We start from the raw sequence: 23,572 nt of genomic DNA, 5'->3' as shown, positions 1-23,572 counted from the left end.
CGGCAAAATCAAAGGGGGCATGGTGCCCCGGTCCCCCCCCCCCCCGTTCCGCCGCCTATAGCTGCGGTGAAGAAATGGGTGAAAGTGTTAGGTAGGTAAGTTGACTTATTAGGTAACGGGTCACTAAGCTAAGGCCCATAGGCGGCGGAACGGGGAGGGCACCGGGGCACCGTGCCCCCTTTGATTTTTGCATTTTAACATTAGCCCTATGGGCGTTGCATAGAAGAATGGGACAAAAAGTCGGCGGTGCCCCCCCCCCCCTAATTGAGGATGTTCCGCCGATACTGCTAAGACCACAATAAGGCTAAACAGGATGAGGCTGAAAAAGCATACCTATGACAAATCAAACGATGTCCCTCTTCTTAACCCGCATCCCGCTGGGCCTTCTGGATTTCTCCGCCCTGTTGGAGTGGGAGCTGTTTGAACGCCCCTCCCCTCTAATTCGGCGCCGTGGCCACACATGGCTCCATGGCCGCGCGTGGCGCTCCACTCCAGCGACACGCGGAGGCGGCTTTGAAATTGTCAAAAATCACTGTGAAAATGCCTGGTCATTTCCTTAGGTCTGGACAAATGTCAGGCCAACAGAGGTCATCGGAGGTCAAATTTCGTCGACTAATAATTTTCGTCAATGTGGTGGATTATTCGGGAAATGATACAGAGTTACAGCGCCGCGGAAAGGCGCGTTCGATAGCTCTATCAACGCGCTTTCTGAAATATTTCTCAGATTTGACCTAGAGTGAACGGTTTAGCCTCCATAGCCCAAATAATGTCAACATTGCCGTTTTAACGGAAAACGCCTTTCTGCGATAGCTTTTGACTCAAAACCATTTAGTTCACAAAAACATTTATTTCACTGACATCCTCCGTTCCTCTCGTCGACACACGTCGAATGAACTATTGCCTAATTTGACATTAGATGGTCATTTAAAAAATGAACAAAGGTCAAGGTCATGACCTGGCCGGAAAAGGTCAATTTGCATAGGTTTAACTTGCTCCGTATCGTAGAGTTGAACACATCCCAGGTGTTCATCGATCACCTGGGATATAGCGTCAGCGTATCTCTATCAAAAGTTATTGTAAGAAACTGCTTGAAACCTTTCATGACCCGAGATGACCTCAAGGGCTCAAGGGCTCAAAAAGGGCTTATGGATGCCATTTTGCGCTGCAATGTGTCATGTTTACCTATAACCCGATGTTTGGGTGTTTAGTATGATATGACCATGGTAGGGGAGAGTGGAGATAACTGGGACGGGGGAGAAGTGGGACACCTACAATATCTGAATGACCGATTGGATAACCAATTTCGTTTTTGCATATTTTCTCATGAATTTAGTCGGGGCACGTCACAACCGAGCGGTTCCCTTTTCCAGCTGCCTGTCTCTGAGATATTGAGTTGGGGTCGAAAATATGTTTTTTTTTTTGCATTGTACTCTTATTCAATTTGCCGTTTATTCAGCGATGTGAAATGTTCAGGCCGTTTACCTTCGGATATCAGTGAAGTCATGAAGTTATGCAGAAACATTTTTTTATGTATCTGTTATACTTTTTGTGTGGGCAGGCGCGTAACCACCACTGGGGACACTGGGGACCGGTCCCCAGTAACTTTTGGGTTACTGGGGACCGTCCCCAGTAAAACCGACGACCTCAATTTGCTTGAATAGCCAAATATTGTCTCTAAATCGACGTGAAGAGTAATATGTAGTCAACGGAAAACAAAACTGGATGTTTTGTTTAGCCAGCGCCCGGGTGGGCCTCTCAACCAACTTAGCCATGGGGGGGGGGCTTTTTGGCCACACCAGATTACCTAAGCAAGCTAGAAAGACGCGGTAAGAAGCAGAAGATAGCTCGCTACAGTATCTTTCAGAATTACCTATGTCATTTTTGATCAAGTCATCGCTCAGGTCACTGGAGGTCACCAAAGGTAAAGTTTTCACAAACTTTTATTCCCAATTTTGACAAGTTTTCACAAAGCGGCGCATACGTCAGGAACCAATAGAGCTGCGGTGCTGCGGGAAAGCGCATTCGATAACTTTTTCAAAGACCTTCCTGAGCAATGTTCTCAGCTTTGACCTAAGGTCAACGGTTTAGCTTCCAGGTTGGCGTTTTGCGGGAAAGGTTTTTGTATCATAACTTTTGACTCAAAAATTGCATGGCGCTGATTTTACCGGCATCGCGTTGGTCTCGTCGAGACGCATGGAAGGAAAAGGTCATGTTGCAGGTCATGCGATTGGTATTGTTGAGTTGAACACATCCATGGTGTTTGCGCTCTAACATGTTTCTACCTAAGCTCGGGGTTACATGAGCAGAGTTAATACGCATTACAAACGGACTACAATGGTGAGCGAATAGGAAAATCCGTTCCTGATACGCATTTACTTGCTCATGTAACCCCGGTATAAAGTAATGGTAAAAAACTGTTGGAGATGTTTCATGACCTGAGATGATCTCAGAGGCATAAAAGGGGTCACAGGTGCAATTTTCCGGTTCAGTGTGTCATGTTTACCTGTGTCGGTGCGCGCCGCGTTTGTGCTTACACGCGCAACAAAAAAAAATGGCAGGTGTGGCCAAAAACGCCCCCCACCATCTCCCCCCACACACTCGGGCGAAGGCTGATCCTGAAATATTATATTTGGTCTTCGCAGCCTTCCATGTGGTCCCCAGTAACTTCAGACTCGTGGTTACGCGCCTGTGTGTGGGAGGTAGTTGAAATAAAAATGATGACTTGGAAAGAACTGGGACAACGTGCTTTGAGACCCTCGCCCCGCTGGGGGGGGGCAATTTGCCCCCCCCCCCCTGTGTTTTTCCTGAATGCCAAATTTTCAGTACGTTCCTAAGCATCAATTTGACACCTCCACACCGAATTTTAAGTCCTAGGTCACCTTAGGTCAGGAGTTATTGAGGTCAAACTGAGGTCATGTTCGAGCAAAAATGAGCAAAAACATGAAATTTTGAAACGCTCACCAAAGCTACAGTTACCTAGGAATTTCAAAGTTCTTTATATGGTCATGTAGAGAAAAGACGGCGCTACGAAACTGCTATCGCGAATTTTCAAAACTTTTTGGATTTTTACCCCCAAAATTAAAAAAAAATAAATGATTTTTTTAGAAAAACACAAAAAAACTTTTTTTTTTTGAAATTCGAAAAACCGGAATATATGTGATAGTCCCTGCGCTCTTCTATCTACATACCAATTTTTTGATCGATACCTTTTTTTGGCCAAGGTATAGCGAAAAAACTGGTCAAAATTGATTACGTCAAATTTTTGAACTCAACTTTTGGCAATTCTAGAGCACGTAGCGCAAAACAAAGACCACCATTGAACTTCCCGTGCCGAACTGCATCAATCCGATACCCATTTTATGCAAAAATATCAGCTTTGAAATTTGACCTTATTTGACCTGACCTTGACCTGACCTTGACCTGACCTTCACCAAACATAATCTAAACTGACCCGAAAGGCTTCCTGACCCACGTAATCGCATTTGACATATAAAATGGATCATAAAACATCCATAAAACATATCACATGATATTTTCATAATGTGACCCTCAGTGACCTGACCTCTGTGACCTGATCTGGTATCAGTGACCTCAAATAGCAAAATATGTGTTTGACAAACAATACTCCATCGATCGGGCATCGATGATTTTCAATGAAATGCATTTTACTCGATTTTACAATTTAATTCTATCCCATTAACTAAGGTATGATGAAAAGGTCGCAAAAATTATCTGACCTTGAGCACCGGTATCTGAATTTCGAGATATATATTTTGTATATTATCTTGCTCTTATCAATCGTTGAATGGCTCTCATCACACGTTGAATGGCCCCTTGGTACCTATAGCTAAGAAGGCTTTGCCCCACGAGAAGGTATTGCCGCTATAAATCTCCATCAATATTGTATAGCTGTGTGTGCTCACTACCAGCTGTACCTATTTCCATTCCGACTGACCGACTTGTCCGTGAACTTAGCGACGTACACTTATGTCGGTAAGTTCACGGACATCTGACGACAGGTCTCCACATGGACGCACAGTGCAGGCAAACAGCTGACTTCTCACTTCTGTGATCCACATTCACTTGCTGCACTGTGTGCCGCTCGGCGGTCCCGTGCACCCGAAATACGCCAGCTCCACCTGAGCCTCGGTATACCCACCGTAATGTGGCCCACACTTTTCCCTCCCTCCACGTGCCACCGCCTCTCCCCTCCCCCGCCCTCCTCTCCCATTACTGCGACGCTGGCATCGAGCATTCAGGCGCATTCTTACCTATTCCAGACGGGCCTTGTGGCGTCCGATTAATGCGCGCGCGCGATGGCTAAGTTGCGGCCTCAGGCACGCCACAGAGCCCGCTGCGCAGTTTGTAGTGTCGCCCGCCGCGCCGCGGCCGTGCCGCGCTGGAGCGTTACGTCAGGCGGCACGGGCCCAGAGGTGCAGGATCGGGCACATTCGGCCGCATCATGTCAGGGTGATTATGCTATACAGAGAGACATCAAATGCCGTTGAGCAAAGCTGTTTCATCTTTTGTTTTGTGAGCACATTCTGAAATTTGGCGTTCATTGAAAACTTGTGTTATGTCTACCATCAACAACAATTTATCTGAGCTCGTAGGGACTGTTTGTGGGTGAGTTTTCACCTCGGCTAGCCCTGGCCGACTACATATCCGTGGCGCTCCCAGCGCCGGGCAGCGGACGTGGTGTGACGTCACACCTCGGTACATACGAGACTGCAGTGAGTACCGAGTGAGTGCCCGGCCGGCCCACAAGGACGGACGCGCGCAGCGGAGGCGCGGCTCGGTGCGGCTGTTTCGCAACGCGCCGCCTCGCCGCGGCACTGTTTTGGTCGCCGCCGCACGGCGTGGAGCGTGGACGGGACCTCCAGCGGCTCGCAGTGTTTTTGTTCCAGTGGTGGTGCAGCGTGTTTGTTGCAGTGCAGCGGCAGGTGACAGCTGTCCCGCGATAGAGCCAGCGTGTGAGGGAGGGAGGCCGGTGTGCCATATTATCACACCGCGGGACCGCGTGAGGAGTGAACTGTGCGATCGGCAGAGCGCCCGACAACAATGACCCACCGACGCACGGCCTTGGCGGTGCTGCTGTGTATCGGCGTGGCGGCCGTGGTCGGCGGCCTGATCGCCATGATCTGGCACGTGGTGCCCGAGCAGTACTCTCTGCTGATGCGCTGGGTGGCCTACGGACTCATCTGCATTGGCGTCCAATGCGGCTGCCTGCTGGTGCGCTGCATGTGCATGGGCCAGGACAGCTCGTGCTGCCCGGCCGTCGACCACGCCGTGACACCGGGCGTCGAGGGCGGCCTGGCCACCGGCCGACACGGCGTGCGCACGTCGCGCACCGGCGGAGGGGTGGTGTTCGACCCGGACGACAAGCCGCCGGCGTACAGCCAGGTCATCTACGAGGAGGGCCAGCCGCCGCCGCCGTTCCTGGACGCGCTGCGCCGAGAGTCTATGGACGAGGCGCTCCAGGCAGAGACTGAGGCAGAGTTCATCAGAGAGGCACTGCGAGCACGGCAGGCGGCCAGCAGGCGCGCGGAGATGAGGGCACGGAAGGCGGAGATCCAGGCGCGGAACGAGGAGGGTAACACGGCTGAGGAGGCGGCGACGCAGCAAACAGAGGCCGATGTGGAGGCTGGTCAAAGTTCTGCCGAAGTAGAGACACGTCTGACAGGTTCTCCAGCTGGAGACGATGTAGGAGGAGCTCAGACTGGAACTGAGGATAGCCGAACTGATGCGGAAGCTGGTGGTCTTCAGAATGAGATATTCCAGGCTGACACTGTGCCTGGTGTTCAACAAGATGAGCTTGAAGATGATGTTTTCGAGAACTCCGGGGCAACGGCAAGTACTGAGCTTCCTCAGACTGACCGAAGTGCCCCAGATCCGGAGCCTAAGACAGAAGGGGACATTCTTCTCGCAGAAGCCATCAAAGCCGAAGCTGCATCCAAAGCTCTACTAAGCGCGACAGTTGATGCTCAGGCAGCTGAACAGTCGCAGGCCACGGCTCCAACTTCGGGCCCAAAGTCTGACTCTGAGACGACAGGCTGTCCGACCGGTGACTCCGACTCGACTGAGGAACCGGGAAACAGACGTCCCGAGAAGACGGTCCCACAACGCTGAGGTTACCACGGTCAACTCCACAGACGGATACATGATCTGCTAGAGCTATCCATGACATGGACTGCCCTGGGACATGCCGAAACCGCCGATCCAGGAACTGGATCCAAGGAACGGATCGGCCGACCGAAAGACCTTCAGGCGCCTGTCAAAGGCGTGCAGTCCTCGGGGATCAGAGGCAGGGCCGGGCGTTCATCAGCGACCCGCGGTTGCCCAGGGTTGCACCAAGCTGACACTCAGCAGTTTCACCCTAGACTCTCGTCTCACTTATCTGCTGTTTCAGCTCAGCCACCAATACCAGTGAACCGCCACCAGCCAGTCAGCAAATCCCCTTCAAGGGTCAAGTCACAGGAGGGGGAAAGAGGGACCATTAAGCGGCCCTGTCGGCCGTCAGGACTAGGCCTGCAGAACTGTGTGATTCGGACGTTGGGACCAGATCTACGCTGCCGTATGTTGCAGCAGCCGATGTGTACTTACATTATATCGACTCAGGAAGGAGCCGGAGCTCTCTGCTCCCGTCTCCGCCATCCGTCCGCGCCGAGCTCCACGTGAGCGACTCTGTGTGCGTCCCGTCTGTTTGTGTGAGTTGGCCAGTGAGTGCGTCTCGTCTGTTTGTGTGAGGTAGCCAGTGAGTGCGTCTCGTCTGTTTGTGTGAGAGCTGGTCGGTGTGTAGTAACGGCCGGTTCAGACCGCTGCATCAGCGGCCGGGAACGGGCCTGCAGGCCGTCAGCCGACGCCGGGAAACGGTCATCGTGTGAAAGTGGCACGGCCACAGTCCACAACAGGCTGCCATAGTGCACAGGGAGATATCGCCGGGCGATGGCTCAGAGGCGAGAGCGGCTCCGACACGCTAGTTTTATAAGCAGGCCTTCTGTCCTGTTCGTACTTAAAGGGAAATGCTGCTATTGTAATCACAGTGATTAGCTGCAGCATTGCTGGGCCATTTTTATACCATTACCTTATCCATCCTGCTTATGACAGGACGCATTGACTCTGATTACATCTTGTACGCATATTTGTTTAGCATTGTATGGATGAACAGCATGTGTATTGTGTACCTTGGTGTCCTATCGCGTGCTAATGTCGGGTGCAATTCAGTGCATCAGGGTGCAATTCAGCGCGTGGGGTGCAATGAAACATTCCGTCCACTGGGCTCCGGAGACTATGCCTCCTTTGCATGTGGGGGCTCAAGAAGGCTCACCGCCTGTAACAGGAAAATGCCCGTTTGTCGACCGGAACTGTTGGCGTTGTTTGTCCGTTTGCCGCGTTCCTGCCTGTTGAATACACCGCTCAAACACTGAAGCTCAGTCCGATTTTAGGACAGCGTCTCAGCGCGCGGAACCCTGCGAGCCACTCCGGGGGAAGCGAAACGTGTTTTCGGCCACTACCTGTACCGAGTGACCGGCCGGGCGGCCGGTGTGTCCTCATCGGTCGAATCTGCATTCTGCAATCTCCGCGGTGCAGGCGCACACAAACACGTCTGGGGCCTGACTTGCATGTGTGGGATGAGAGGGAGGGGGGGGGATTAGACGGTGGAAGTCAGAAGATGCAAGGGTGAGAAGGGAGTCTGTGTTCGAAAGGATTGTGCTTGGCTAGTAGGCAGAGAACAGAAGCTGGGGAGAAAAACCACTGCCTTTATCGGGAGAACGGTAAGTCTTGATGATCGAGGAAGACCCTGACATAATTCGCAAAAAAAAAAACAGTTTGTGCTCGGAAACATTAATTTTACCCTTACTTTAGCTGGCGGTCCCGCAGACTTTGCAGATAGACCACCCTCTTCAATTTTGTACGTGAATGTATCTACATAGGGAAATCGGCGGCGTGCAGTGCACAGTGATGCAAATGGGGTTCACGAGTGGCCATAAATATCAAAAAGTAAAGTTTATCAAACCGAGTAAATCGCGATATGACCGACCAAAGAAATGTTTGGGGCATCTGAAATCACATAGCTTTCATGTTTTTTTTTTTGTCAAAACCGGCCTCGTGGAAGTTACGAAGGCACCATAACTACTTCGTAAATGTTCAAATGGCTGCTAAATACGAAATCAGCTCCAAAAACTACTCTAGAAACAGGAAAAACTTAACCCGCGCCGGGCCGGGGGTATTTGAACACCCCCCCCCTTGTGGTTTTTCGCGAATATCTCAAAAACGGCGGCGCTTTTGGCACACCTGTTCGTGCATCTTTTCCGCACATGTTGTGAAAATTTCAGACCCAGGTCGCCTTAGGTCAGGTCACCAGGTCACGCCAAGTGACCTCACCTCAGAAAAAATAAGAATGCTCGTCATAGCTACACCGATTGATAGATTGGCTTGAAACTTTCAGCGATTGATAAGAGCAAGATTATCTATAAAATGTATATCTCGGAATTTTGATATCGGTGACCTAAGGTCAGGTCAATTTTGCGGCCTCTCCATAAGTCAATGGAGGAAAATTGAAAAGCGTCTGTTTTGCACGAACGCTATTCTAGACACTCTCAAACATCGAGATGTAGGTAAAATTGACACACTGAACCGGAAAATGGCAACTGTGACCCCTCGTTATGTCCCCGAGGTCATCTCAGGTCACGAACAGAATCTAACAGTTTTTCGCTAATAACTTCTGATAGAGGCGTGCTAGAGCGCTGAAAACGCCTTAGATGTGCTCGGCTCGACGTTGCGGATCGACTGATATGCAACATGACCTTTTCCGGTCAGATCATGACCTTGACCTGAGGTCAAATTTTCAAGATGACCTTTCAAGGTCAACTTATAGTTCATTCGACGCGTCTCGACGAGAGGAACACGATGCTGGCAAAAGCAATGTCATGGCTCTTTTGAGTCAAAAGTTATCGCCGAAAAACCTATTTTCGTAAAAACGGCTATTTTTGGAGTTTTTGCCCACTGTAGGCTAAACCATTGACCTGAGGTCAAATCTGAGAACATTACTCAGAAAGGTCTGTAAAAGGGCTATCGAATGCGCTTTTCCGCGGCGCTGTAGCTCTATTGGTTCCCGAGATAGCCGTTGGCAGTTTCCAAAATGTTGAAATAGTCAACATTTTACCTTTGGTGACCTCTGGTGACCTGACCTTTGACCTGACCCAAAAAATGACCAAATGTTTTCGTCCTTATTTTGGACGTTCTTTCGACTGCCGCTTACCGCGTGTCGCTACGTGGCCCAGGAGCCGAGTTAGAAGGAGGGGTGTTCAGACACCCCCTCCCCCCGGCCCGGCGCGGAATCTCAGAGCACCGGCCCGGCGCGGGTTAAAAGTGAATCAAATATCATTGACCTTGACCTGACCTTAACGTGACCCTGTCATCCACCTTACTGCATTGCACCAACATCATTACACCATGTTTGAACGTTAACCCGCGCCCCACTGGGGGGGGGGGCTATTTATAGCCCCCCCCCTCCAGTTTTTCTGCAATAACTTCCAAACCGCTTGACGTATCGACGCCAAACTTTCAGTACCTTAGGCTGCATCAATTTGACACCTTGTGTCAAAATTTGAACTTCGTATATACTATAGGTCGGCCGGAAATGACGTCAGAGTGACGTCATGTTCGGCCGATTTCGACGCAAAACATTGAACCACGGCAATCGCTCCCAAGAGCTCAGTTTTTAAGCTAGATCCAATTTCTTTGCATGAGAGGACTCAGAATAGACTGCGCTATCAAACTGCTATCTCGGATTTTCGAAATTTTGAAAATTTTGAAAACTTTATATAATAATATCCAAAATTTATATTTTTACATTTTTTTCAAAAAGTTTTTGACTTTTAGAAAAAAAAACGGAATATATGTGATAAAACGCATCATTATGACTAACTCTAGCAAGTTTTAGCTAAATATCTTCGAAAATGGCCAAGTTTTACGCATTATTGCAAAAATTCACAATCATTAATTTTTCAAATCAATTTTTCAGCACGTATTTGACATTGTACGCCAATATAAACAGCACAATCGTGTTCCTGAGCTCAAACTGCATCCAATAGACACCTTTTTTGTTGAAAAATTTTAACTTTAAAATTTGGCCTTTTTTGACCTGAAAGTGACCCAACATAAGCTAAATTGACTCAAAATGACCTCGAAGAACACAGACGACATCAAATTCGAAATCTCTGACCTAAATGGACCATAAAACATGTGTCACGGGACCGACGCATGATATAATATTTTCGTGACCTGTGATGACCTGACCTTGACCTGAAAATCAAAGTACAACTAGAGCATCTGTTCCCGAGTGTGTGATCCAAAAATGAGCCCGATCTGACTTGTAAGACGGCGGCCAGAGCCCAAAACGTGATCAAGCCAAAATGCTAATAATTTTTACTTTGACCTGACCTGTGACGTCATCGGTGACCTCGAGGTCAATGAAATTAGGTTTCGCTCGACAGTTTTTCCGGGGCTATCAGACGCCGTTTGAATTTTGACGATCGGCCCAGTAGTTTCGGAGTTAGGAGGGGGGGCTATGAATACCCCCCCCCCCCCCCAGTAGGGCGTGTTATACGCAGACCCCAGTGGGGCGCGGGTTAAAAACCACAAAAAAAAAAAAAACTGGAAACGCGCGGATAATGTGAGCTGGCATACGCCGAATCGCGATTCTGGACAAACATGGTCCCGAGAAATAAGTTACGGGTCAAAAGGTCAGTTGGGCCAGGGTCACATAATTTTTAGGTTAGGTGTAAAATTGATGAAAATATTGGGAAATGCTTATTGATCGAGATCGTGGTTTTACAAACATCTGGAGAAAAAATTGGTGCTTGTGAATCGTTGTCTTATTCTCCCTTTCAGAGCAAGTAGCCGTAGAGACAATGTTCTCACTGATGGGTACCGAAGTGAGGCAATTCATCGGGGTCAACGCCAAGATGTCTGGGTCGTGTCCCGGGCCAAGCGCTTTGACATAGCCCGTTGTCGTGAGTGACCTTGACCGGCCAGGCCGCGCGGTGAAGCGGCCGCCCGAGCGGCCGAGGGTCAGTATCGTCCGAGCGGTGCTGGTGTCAATGCGGCTGGGTGCTGCGAGGCAAGGAGTTTTCGCACAGACGGTCTGGGCACGGTGAAATAGAACATGACGAGGTCGGTGGTGCAGTCGTGAGACCAATGGTAGTGCGAGACCAATGAGCGCGAGTGTGATCGACCCTATGCGCGACACTGATTCCAATGGTATTGTGCGCGTGGCACATCGAATTCTTCAAACCGCCGTGTCGGATGGCTCGCACCAGTGATGGAAGACGGCGAGCAGCTGGAGCGTCTGACGGTGCTCAGGGTTCAGCAGTCTGAGCAGGCCGCTCAGCGAGAGGAGCGCCTGGCCGCCATGCTGGAGCAGCTCCTCGCCAGCCAGATGCAGCTACCAGCTGCGCAGACCGTCGAGAGCGGCCAGCCGGCTGCCGTCGCCTCCGCCGCTCCTATGGCTAGATTCCCGTCGGACGCCTTATTAACGGCGCCACACCTGAATTTGTCCGCGTCTCTAAAAAAAGTTCGGCTCTTGGCGCTAGAAATTCGTCTTTTTTACTGCTTAATCGCCCGCAGTGGCGGCGGAATAGTGGGTGCAGGGGGTGCAGCTGCACCCCCATCGAAAAACATGGAGGTGCAAACATATCTTTTTGCACCCCCAAAATCCGTTCAAGGGGCCCGTCGCACCATCCAATACATTTCTCCTGAAAACCAGTGATCGGGAAACGAACACTGATGTGGAATCATCCGGGATGTCCAATTATGGTCAGGAACGCCCCATGCTAGTCTTTGGGGCCCCCACACCGGCTAGAAGTGTCCCGAGCCGCGTTTGGTGCTCCACGCGGTATCTGAGGGCCCCACGATGGCCTCAGAGGGCCCTTTTATGACGATCTCTGAGGGCTCCCACTTGAGGGCTTTGTCCCCTGGGGCCCTATAACGGTCACTAAGGGCCCTCATGACGACCGCTGAGGGTCCCACAGAGACTCCAGGGCCCCAAGGAGACTCCAGCGGCCACGCTGGCCTCTGAGGGCCCCTATGACGGCCTCTGAGGGCCCTTACGATGATCTCTGAGGGCTCTCACGACGAACTCTGTCCCCTGGGGCCCTATAACGACCACTAAGGGCCCTCAGGACGACCGCTGAGGGTCCTACAGGACTCCAGGGGCCCCACTGGCCTCTGAGGGCCTCTACGACGGTCTCTGAGGGCCCTTGTGACGGCCCTAGACCCAAATCAAGTCTGACGGCCCATTTGGCTTCAGACGACCCATAAAGACCCTCAATATGGCCAAGGACCCTCATGACGACCTCTGGTGATCCTCTCGAAGGCATCTAAAGGCCCTCACAACAACTTCTGAGAACCCCAGGACGGTCCCTGAGGGGCTGAGGGCTCTGACGACGACCTCTCTGGGCCCTCACGATGGTCTCTAAGACCCAGCGCCAGCTCCAAAGGCCCACACTGCCTGGCGTCTGAGGGCCCCACGACGGCCTCTGAGGGCCTCGACGGAGGCAGGCTCCAGGGGCCATGCTGACCTCTGAGGGCCCTCTTGACAGCTTCTAGGGCCTAACGAAGGTTTCAAGGGCAAACGCTGGCCTCTGAAGAACCCTACGACGGCCTCCGAGGGTCTCAACTCAACGCAGGCAGGTGCCAGGAGACATGCTGGCTTCTGAGGGCCCCGCAGAGTTCAGATTCAGATGATCCATCGACCTTTGTGGACCTTACGAAATACGAAGGTCTCCGAGAGCTCACGCAGGCTCCTGGAATTCCACACTGATTCTCAGGCCCCATGTCGGCTTGTTGAGGCACTTTATCTGCTCTTGGTGCCCCGTCGCCGACCTCTGAGAGTCTCAATGTCAGAACTTATGGGGCCATGGGCCCTACACCGGCTTTTATGGCCCCTACATCGACTCTTGGGACTCATGACCCATGAAATGTGGGTCTAAGCGGCTTCTAAGAATCCCCATGCTGGTTCTAGTAGCTGCCAGCCGAATATTAGGTTAGGGCTCACACGCGAGCTCCTGGGACCCCGTGCATACCCCAGGGGTCTACCTGCCTCTAAGACCCCACACATACTTTTGGGGCTCAAACGCTTGCCCCTGAAGGCCCCACTGAGACCCCTTTCCTCTATTCAGTCCTCCATACCAGCTCTTTAGGCTAAACATCGGCTCCTGTGGCCTCCATCCCGGCTTTGGAGGGCCTCCATATACAGGCTTTTTTGGGGTCCGATGCCGGTTTCTGAGAGCCCTCAAAAGACTTTCGAGCCTATACTGCCTTCTGAAACCTTTCAGCAACTTTCAAGGGACTGACCCTGATCGGAGGGCTCATTCAGTCTGGGGAGTCATGTAGTTTTCTGGAGGAGTCTCTATGTGGTCGGTTTCCAAGGGGCTTCTAAACACGGTCTTCCAGGAACGTCTGAAATAAAGCGTAAAAGCAAACCAGCATGGCGATGGGGTGGAGTGAAATTACTCTTTGAAAGTTGATTTTGCACCTATATTTGTAAATTTGCACTATAGGTAGCACGCATGCGCGCAGCACGGTTTCCGGTTGCCGCCATTTTCTGGTGTTTCAGTTTGCGGTTGGCAAGGCGGTTGGTTCTCACTGCGCAGTGTAAAACGGTGATTTTGCGAAGGGCAACAAGTCGAACTGCGAAGGTAAGTCAAAGTGTGGATATTGAGATTGAGATGTGGTGTTAATTCAAATTAGTGTATTGCTATTTAGGGGAAATGATCCAGGAACGCAGCTAAGTGAGGTGTTCAATCAGGGCTTTCGCTTCTATTTTTAGTTTTGCAGGCTTCAGCTTCTGTTCAAAATTGTCATCTGTGACATCACAAGTCAGTCTTTCCCTATTTACCAGGCCACATTTCTGTCTAGTACCTAAATTGATTTTTTAATCTATCAATAATGCTTAAACCACGTTTTAGGCATTTTTCAACGAACAAGTCCATCTAAATGGAACAAAATTAATATAACATCCAAATTCCAAAATTGAGACTCTCACCACCAAATTGGGTAATATCGGCGCCAGGAGACTTGTCCCACCAACTTTTCATGCATTTCTATTTTCGAAACCGGTTCGCAAGACATGTCGAATGTGTTGTGCGGTCAATCTAACTTTTGCAGTTTTCGAGTTACGGTTGCATTTATCCGGTGATGTCCGAAATAGTCAATTTTTGCCTGGGATTTCCTGTTAAGCGACTAATGGTCGAGGCAACTTCATGAGTTGTGTTTATATATCACCGAGAGTATGGTTGTTCTGTATTAGCATGTCTTCTTTTACTTTTTGGCCTTCAAGCGTGGTATTCTCAATATCACAGTGCGATTTTCTTATCGTTGTATGTGTTTTTAAAGCCAAACCAAACGAGTTATGAATGTACGGGCTGCAGGCAGGATCGTAGTTAGCAGGTGCCAAGTCCAACCTCCTGTTCCCCTCTTTTCAGCTATGGGAGGAACTGGCCCGGATAAGGGGCGTCAAGAAGACGAGGCGCTGAAGAAGGAGGTAACTGAAGAGACGCGTCGGCTCTGCCAGGAGTTTGCCAGTCGACTGCTTCTAGGTCTTGATTCCAGACCGAACAGTGGTAAGTGTATAATCATTCCGTTATAGGAGCGTTCCAGGACAGATCACCAAGGCATGTACATTAGGGTGGGGCGAAAAACACTTTTTGGAAAGTGCTAAGTACATCTAGTGAAAAACTTGGGCCATAGTTTCAAATGAACACATGCAAAATCTTAGCCGATCGGTCAAGCATAGACATGAGCGTATTTGCGATGGATGAAGATCTGCAAACGCTTTCAGGCGTTGCAGTCTCTAATGCTAAGGAGCCGTTGCGATTGGTGTGTAACACCGGAATAAAAGCGATTCGCGAGAAAAGACGAGATCAGTGGACTAATGATGGCGTATTTCATCAATACTGAATCCCACGGGCCGACCCAGGGTCCCTTTATCATCAACATGGATCCGGATCCTGGATCTACCGGATTCCTGGATACAGGATCCGGATGTCTACATATATGCTTATATTGTGTTTTCAAAGTCAATGCATAGGCTAATTGTTCATCCGTGTATGCCGAATCCTGGATCCAGTGGATGCCGAAACCTGGATCCAGTGGATCCCAGGATCCAGAATCCAGGTAGCTACATTCGTTCATTTGCTGTGTCATCAGTGATAATGCAGATAGAAATTTGCCTGCAAGTACGAATTCTCGCAGAACAGGTTGGCCAAACGTTTGCCCTCGATACTGAGAGCAGCTTCATTCGCCAATATCAGCGGATCCTCCAGCCTCTCGAATTGGGAGGGGATTTGCTGTCAGCTGCTGGTTGTCCTCATGCCGCTTTGCACCGATATGACCAACAGCGCGGTGATGCCTTTCGGCTTCCGGTAGCACAAACGACACGGTTCAGCTGTTCAGCTGCCTTCGATACACCGGCTTGAAATACGTTTTCAGTCTGAGGCTGACTGGATTCCGCTTGTGTCTAGTCCTTGAACAGGTTGTGTTCTTCGTGCCACTTTAACACTACCGTCAGGGTGAGCCCTGAGCCGTGATGTAGCTGGACACAATTGTAGTCATCAGAACTGACTGTATAGCTTCAGCGGCTCGATTCTCTCCGTTTCTCTTCATTATGAGCCATTCAGATGGTCCATGTCAGATAATATGTGGACGGCACCGGCTTTAGCACACTTTACCTTCTCCCTTGAGACTCGAATGGAGTAGACCGTGCAAGGCGTTAGGCGAAGTCGGTTCTGCCGCCGCGTGAGCCTCGGGATGCGAGTGCAGACTTTCGTACTGATGATGATTATCGGCAAGCCCGTGTCCACTGCATCAAGCATCACAGATAATTCATCGGCGTTCGCTGTCACGGTGACCTACCAGGCACCGTCAGATGCGCCGCGTTAACTACCTGTCAGTCATCTGTGTCCCCGTCCCGTGAGTGATGCTGCTCCATTGCCCCAGCTTCACTGGCATCTACTAAAGGAAATGACGTTTCACGTAATTGTAGTTATTAATCGTACTTCAGAATTGAAGTACAAGCAGCCCATGGTTAGCAGTCTATGGTTATTCAATCATACAGTAATCTCATGGTGGCTGTCGAGACCCCAGGACAGTCAGCCGAGTTCGCATCTGAGACGAGACGGTGCTCTCAGTAGACGCCAATGAACTGGAGGAACATCAGACCCGGCACGGGGACACTAGGCAGGTGACACGGTGCAGATAACGTTGGCCTTGAGAGTCATCGTGACACCGTGACGAACGGCGATGACGTCTCTGTTATGCTTGAAGCAGTGGACACGGGCTTGCCGATAATCATCATCAGTACGAAAGTCTGCACTCGCATCCCGAGGCTCACGCGGCGGCAGAGCCGGCTACGACTAACGTCTTGCACGGTCCATTCCATTCGAGTATCAAGGGAGAAGGTGTGCTAAAGCCGGTGCCGTCCACATATTATCTGACATGGATCATCAATGGCTCATAATGAAGAGAGACAGAGAGAATCGAGCCGCTGAAGCTACAGTCAGTTCTGATGACTACAACAAGTGTCCAGCTACATCACGGCTCAGGGCTCACCCTGACGGTAGTGTTGAAGCGGCACGAAGAAAACAACCTGTTCAAGGACTAGACACAAGCGGAATCCAGTCAGCCTCAGACTGAAAACGTATTTCAAGCCGGTGTATCGAAGGCAGCTGAACAGCTGAACCGTGTCGTTTGTGCTACCGGAAGCCGAAAGGCATCACCGCGCTGTTGGTCATATCGGCGCAAAGCGGCATGAGGACAACCAGCAGCTGACAGCAAATCCCCGCCCAATTCGAGAGGCTGGAGGATCCGCTGATATTGGCGAATGAAGCTGCTCTCAGTATCGTGGGCAAACGTTTGGCCAACCTGTTCTGCGAGAATTCGTACTTGTAGGCAAATTTCTATCTGCATTATCACTGATGACACAGCAAATGAACGAATGTAGCTACCTGGATTCTGGATCCTGGGATCCACTGGATCCAGGTTTCGGCATCCACTGGATCCAGGATTCGGCATCCATGGATGAACAATTAGCCTATGCATTGGCCATTGACTTTGAAAACATAATATAAGGATGTATGTAGACACCCGGATCCTGTATCCAGGGATTCGTTAGATCCAGGATCCGGATCCATGTTGATGATAAAGGGACCCTGGGTCGGTCCGTGGGATTCAGTATTGATGAAATACGCCATCATTAGTCCACTGATCTCGTCTTTTCTCGCGAATCGCTTTTATTCCGGTGTTACACACCAATCGCAACGGCTCCTTAGCATAAGAGACTGCAACGCCTGAAAGCGTTTGCAGACCTTCATTCATCGCAAATGCGCTCATGTCTAGGCTTGACCGATAGGCTTAAGATTTTGCATGTGTTCATTTGAAACTATGGCCCAAGTTGTTCACTAGTTATACCTTGCACTTTCCAAAAAAAAGTGTTTTTCGCCCCACGCTAATGTACATACACCATGACCCCTTCGAATTCGCTCAAATTTTGCACCTATGATGCCCTATATAAAACAAAAATTTTGACGCGGCTTTTAGCGCTCAGTCGAAAATGGAAAATGCCGATCGCTAAACGCTCGCGCTTGCGTTAACCCTATTAGTGGCAGGCTCCTGGCTACCCCCTATTAGTGGCAGGGGGGGGGGCTGTTTACGACCCCCCCTTGATATCTCGAGATCTAACGGGCCGATTTTCAAAATTCAAACGGCATTCGATTTCGCTCAACGTGATCTACATTTCTAAAAAAAAATTAAAAATGTCAATAGGGAGGGTAGAGGGGGGTAAAAACGGGCAAATTGCAGATACATTTTAGACTGTTTATCACGGCCAGGTTTCTGAACCAATCTTAACGCAACTTTTGCCGATCGATAGAGAATGAACCAGGAATTCACATGGATCCTAAAAATATGCATTTTCAAAAATCATAGGCGGATACAGATCATTGAGATTGGGGGTACACAAAAAGTATAGTAAATAAGGTTTTTGTTGGTACTGTTTCTAAAAAGGGTGGTAATGGTCTTGTTATGTTATAATTTTCTTATGAGAGAACGACTAAAATTGTATTGGTAATGCATAGGCGGTGTCAGGGCACCTATGTTGGGAGGTAAAACATAACCCCCCTTTTTGGACGCCTGGATCCGCCTATTATAGCAAAAACGTGTCAAAAGAGGATGCACAATAACTGTATATGTTATCACATGATACCTTTTATTCACTGTTCGTAAAACTGGTGCAGCATCGTGATCTTCGCCCAAATGACTCGCTTCACGAATAGGACCCCCCAATTCCCAGTGCTCTGGAGCCGCCCCTGGTAAAGTTATGAACTTGAAATTTTCAGGGAATGTGCCCAATTTAGTTTTAGGAAAAGTCAGAAAATTTCAGCATCGTAGCTTCAGCGGTTTCGGAGATATTCCCGAAAAACCTGAGGGGTGGATAAAAACAACCCCCCTGCCACTAATAGGGTTAAAGGGATATCTCGGAATAGGTTAACTGTTCCCCGTCAGGTTATCCAGGAAAACGTTTTTAGTTATCCTCTGGATAGAAACTCCTCTTCCATCCTCCATTAAAACTTCTGCACCTTGGTGGATAGCGCAACGTTTAAAGTAGCATTGGAATCATCTATATTTCTCTCGCTTTTCACAGACAAAGAACTCATGTCGTTCCTCGCCCACGGCTGCGGCACCACGGTGGGGGAGCTGGCGGACCCCCGGAATGCGGTGAGATGCATTGAGGGTTCAGGATTGGAGGTTCAGGGAGCGGAACTCCCGCTTGATCAGGAGGCACCGCTGGCAGCTGTGGCCGCAGCAGCTGCGGCTCATGCGGTCTTCTACTGCCCATTCAGAGGGCCTACCAAAACCCTGATGGAGGTCATCTATTATAGGGCGGTGAAAGGCAGGATTCCGCTCAGCAAGGCCGCGAAGAAAGTGCTCGGTGTGGAAGTGTAGGAGTACAGTGTATGAACGGTGTAGGAGTAGGTTCAGGGGATGTAGAGTTTAAAGGTACATTCCCGAAAAAAACAACATCCCAGGTTCTGGAACTCACCTTCCGTATTTAAACGCTCCATCGTTTACCAAACAACTCTCGATCGCGGAATGTGAGCCCATCACCTCGATCACGGAATGTTAGCTCCATCACCTGGAATATATATTTTTTTCTTCTGGGAATATATCTTCAAATAAAGTGGTGAACGCGAGTGTGCGAAACAAACACGCCAGTGTAATCGAGCTCGCGACCTCCCTGCCGTGATGATCACTGGAACTGTTCGCGGGTAGCCATAGATAGCCAGGGCCATGCAAAAGTGGCCACAGCCAGGATACTTACGTGTATTGTGTTGTATGTACCGTCAACCAGGGTAACTTTGAACGCCTTTTCAGCGGTGGCGCATTGCGGCCGGTCGAGACGAGATTTTAGCTCCCAGTTGAGCAGTTCCTCTCAACATGAGAGGCAAAATTCTGTCTCTGCCGGCCCGCCAGGTGCCGCCACTGGAATGGCGTTCAGTCACCTAGGCGTTCAAAGTGACCCCGGTTTACGGTACCTATTTTATTTTTATACGACTTCAGAGTCATCTTGTTTTTACTCAAGTAGGTTATATATCAGAATAATATTTATCGGAGTAACTTGAGTGATAGGTACATATATATTCAAAAAAAAATATATGCAAATATTTCGACACACTTTGCGGTAGTCTTTTTCAATGCAAATGGCACACAGTGCTAGTTTGTTAGGTACAACAAAAATCATCATTTTCCATGCGATCGATAGAGCCGGATCCTTCACTACGATTATTAAACTAATTTATCACATCAGCGAAAACACTATACACTATTTACTACCATATCTAAGTTTAAGTACCTGGACACATGGACCTGGACAAGTACCTGTGACTGCACTGAAAGAAAAGTACACCTTGGTGGTATTTTTGGGTGATATTTGTAACCACTTTACACCACTTTCTAGACTAATTGTACCACCTTTAACCGAAAATTCAGAGTAAAAAGATGACTAGGTGCATTTTTACTCAACTTAGGTGTAATTTATACAGTACTTTAGGCTTTTCTTGCAACTATGGTGTAATTTCATGTTCTTATGTTTTTACACCTCAGCCTTTTGGTAGTAAAATTATTACCCAAGGGTAGTTTGAATCTCATGCGGATAATAAATGGCTAGTTGGTAGCATAAATTTACACTAGCGTGGCTCAGCTGATTACCGCAAAACCTAAATGGAGTAAATTTACACCGTGGGCTTGATGAGCGATGGATTGTTAGGTGTGGTTTTATGCTACATGGTTATTTCACTCTTCAAGGATATATTTTTACAGCTTGGAGCGTTATTTTACAACAGTGTTCCACGTGGCCATTTTAACCGCCATTTTGAATCGCCATTTGCATGGTGAACTGTGAAGCGTGGGGTGGCGTGGATGAAGCGCGGCAGTTCCCTATACACCGTGCATACTGCATATATCGTGAAGCGAGGCCTCCGGTGCGGCGAAGCATGCAGTGTCTGCTAGACGACCAAAACTGCGGCAAGCAGTGAACAACAAAGGTAAGGCTTTAAATGTATCTTTTGGCTAGGTATAGGCAAGGTGAAGGATGTTGCCGCATTGGTTATGATGCGCACATATGCAAGATCCCATTCAGTCTGCGTGAAGACCATGACCGATTTGAAGCTGCATCACAATTGTCAATCATTAACCCGCGCCCCGTAGGGCTATCAGCGAACCCTGCCACCCGTAGCCCCCCCCCCCCTAAGATCTCGGAAAGTCACCGGCCGATTTTCAAAATTCAAACGGTGTTCGAAAGCCCCACCAAGGAAGTACCTTGTGACTTAATTTCATTGACCTCGGTCCAACCGATGACGTCACAGGTCAGGTCAAAGGTCGCATTTTTACCACTTACAGGCATTCCAAGAAATGTATTGTAAAATAGAGTAAAAGGCATGTTATTAAAAATCATGGATGGATAATTGTCTGTCGAACACATTTTGCTATTAGAGGTCACTGATACTAGGTCAGGTCATAGAGGTCAGGTCACTGAGGGCCACGATATGAAAGTGTCGTTTGATACATGTTTCATGGTCCATTTTACATGACAAATGTGATTGTGTGGATTAGGCAACCTTTGGGGCCATTTTAGGTTATGTTCTGGGAAAGGTCAGGTCAAGGTCAGGTCAAATTATGTCAAGTTTCAAAGTTGATATTTTGCATAAAATGAGTAATGATTCGATGCAACTCGTCACGGGGAGTCTAATGGTGGTCTTTGTATTGAGCTACGTGATCTAGAATTACTAAAAATTGAGTTTGAAAATATGACCTCATCAATTTTGAAGTTTTCTCTCTACAACTTGGCCAAAAAAGAGGTATCGATCTCAAATTTGGTGTGTGGATGGAAGATAGTAGGGACTATCATACAAATTCCGTTTTTTCAATCCGGAAATTTTTTGGGATTTTTTGTTATTATATCCAAAAAATAACTTTTTGGATTTTGGGGGTCAAAAACCAAAAGTTACGAAAATCTGAGATGACAGATTGATAGCCCTGGTAATTCTATACCTTCTATGCATTAAACATTTTTCTGTATCTTCAAAGCTGTAGGCCTGACAGCTCTTCCCGCGATTTTTTTTTGTTTTTTTTTTTGTCGAAAATGACAGAAAATGACGTCATTCTGACGTCATTTGTGGCCAACCTATCGTAGCCTTTGAAAAAATGATCACAATGTGTAAAATTGATGTTCGGAGGGGTTCTGAAAGTTTGATGACGATATCTGCAGTCGTTTAGGAGATATTCACGGAAAAAGACAGGGAGGGGCCGTTTCGCCCCCACCCCCATCCCCCTCCTACGGGGCGCGGGTTAATAAAAATTATGCAAGACTAGGTACAGGCACGTAGTCAGGATTTTGCTCAGGTTGGGCCACAGGTCGCGGCCTGGTGTCGTACCTATACCCCCTCCAAAAAAGGAAAACTTCGGATTTCGCCCACTATTTTCGGGGTGTGTGGTGCAGCTGATTTTTTTTACTTTATTTCATTTTATGTTTGGCCATCAGGGGGACCATGGTCCCTGTGACCCCCCCCCCCTTGGCTAAGTCCCTGACTAGGTAAGGTGTTTTAAGGTTTTCAGTATTTTCATTAACAGTCATACTTCTTATCGATTCAAGCGGGAACATTTTTTTCTGGTATTTATTATTATTCCATCATTGACTGCATTGTGCCTAAAAGGCTATAGGGGTATTACCTACTATATCAGACGTCCAACATGCTAACATGCGTCTAGCACGTCTAACAATATTTGTTTTCCTTCCATTTCAGTCGTGGCACGACCTGACCCCTGATTATGGGGACTAGTGAGGAGCCAAATGAGTTAAAGGAAAGAGTCGTCAAGAACATCCAGCAAGTGTGTGAGTAGCGTGGGGGGAACGGTGGTTGCGGGGTCATTGGTTACTTTATATATGTCCCTCTTAGTCTTCACAGACCAGCTACAAGCGTTGGCATTTTGGCCTCTCTCTGATCCCGGCGAAATTAGCACACTATATTCATTCATGACTTAAAGATGCGTAATTATAATTAAACTTTACCTGATTTGTCATTTTGATTCTATCCGTATACACATGTCTGATGTATCTTTACTCAACAGTAAAAGTAAATCTACGTATTGCATCCTGAACCGGTGAATACATGCAGTCAATTTATATCTCAGCTGCACCACGGGAGGGCAGCGAGCCGCGCTCCTGACGGGTCCCAAGGGGCTGAGGCTTCAACGGTAGTAAGTAACCCCACACAGATTTTTATCCTCCGGGCTCCGCTTTGTCGGGAAATCTATCACTGCTAGTTACCTACTTTATTTCCCTCCTCACAGGTGACGAACTGGTGGCGCTACTCGCCTACGGACGCTGGGCGATCTCAAGAACGAGCAGAGCTCCGTGAGTGTTCACTTCTTCAGTCGTCCCGCCTCAACGTTCAGGGAGCACTGGGCCACTTTAAGCCGTCAAAGTCAAAGGTCGGTGAAGTTGCCACAATCCTTGCAGCCCATGCCCCCATGTTTTGTCTTCCGTTCCGTGGACCATGCAAGCATATATGTACCTATTCGAGGTGCTCTACAAGAAAGCCCTATAGTTCGTTTTTCTTAAGTTCGACCCTCACTGTAAACATCTGTTTGAACACAGCACGAGAATTGCTAGCTGAACTACTTAGAAAACTGGTTAGCGCACATTGAATTAGAGGTATGAATAATATTTTCAAAATAGGTTGTGAACACTGATGATGTACCGTTATGTTAAGGGGACCCTCCCTTCCCACCTTCAAAAAAAATTATGAATTGGCATGAAAGTGATGTCGCTCGGTTCAGAAAGAGCGAAAACGAATATCTACTAAATTTCACCGAAAAATATTCACCGGTTTTCAAGATATTCGACTTTTACTTTTGTTTACTTTTTGGGATCTCCGCTGTTCCTGTTCCTAGCGACTTTATTTGGAAGCAATAGTTTGGCAGCTGAAAGTGCGGCACTTGTTACGCGCAAAGC

The 23,572-nt window shown here is 48.6% G+C and overlaps 1 long non-coding RNA gene across 1 annotated transcript; it reads left to right on the top strand.

The window, feature by feature from the left end:
• The first annotated feature begins 19,998 nt into the window (after positions 1-19,998).
• Positions 19,999-23,020, top strand: LOC122374855. Its single transcript, XR_006255298.1, has 3 exons — positions 19,999-20,603; positions 22,362-22,450; positions 22,909-23,020. It is a non-coding gene; the product is annotated as an uncharacterized LOC122374855 (long non-coding RNA).
• Positions 23,021-23,572: the final 552 nt, after the last annotated feature.

Source organism: Amphibalanus amphitrite, unplaced genomic scaffold, assembly GCF_019059575.1.
Source record: "Amphibalanus amphitrite isolate SeventyFive unplaced genomic scaffold, NRLGWU_Aamphi_draft 001727F_arrow, whole genome shotgun sequence".
Classification (NCBI taxonomy): domain Eukaryota; kingdom Metazoa; phylum Arthropoda; class Thecostraca; order Balanomorpha; family Balanidae; genus Amphibalanus; species Amphibalanus amphitrite.
Note: the sequence above shows the minus strand (reverse complement) of the source record. Positions and strands in the feature narration are given on the sequence as shown.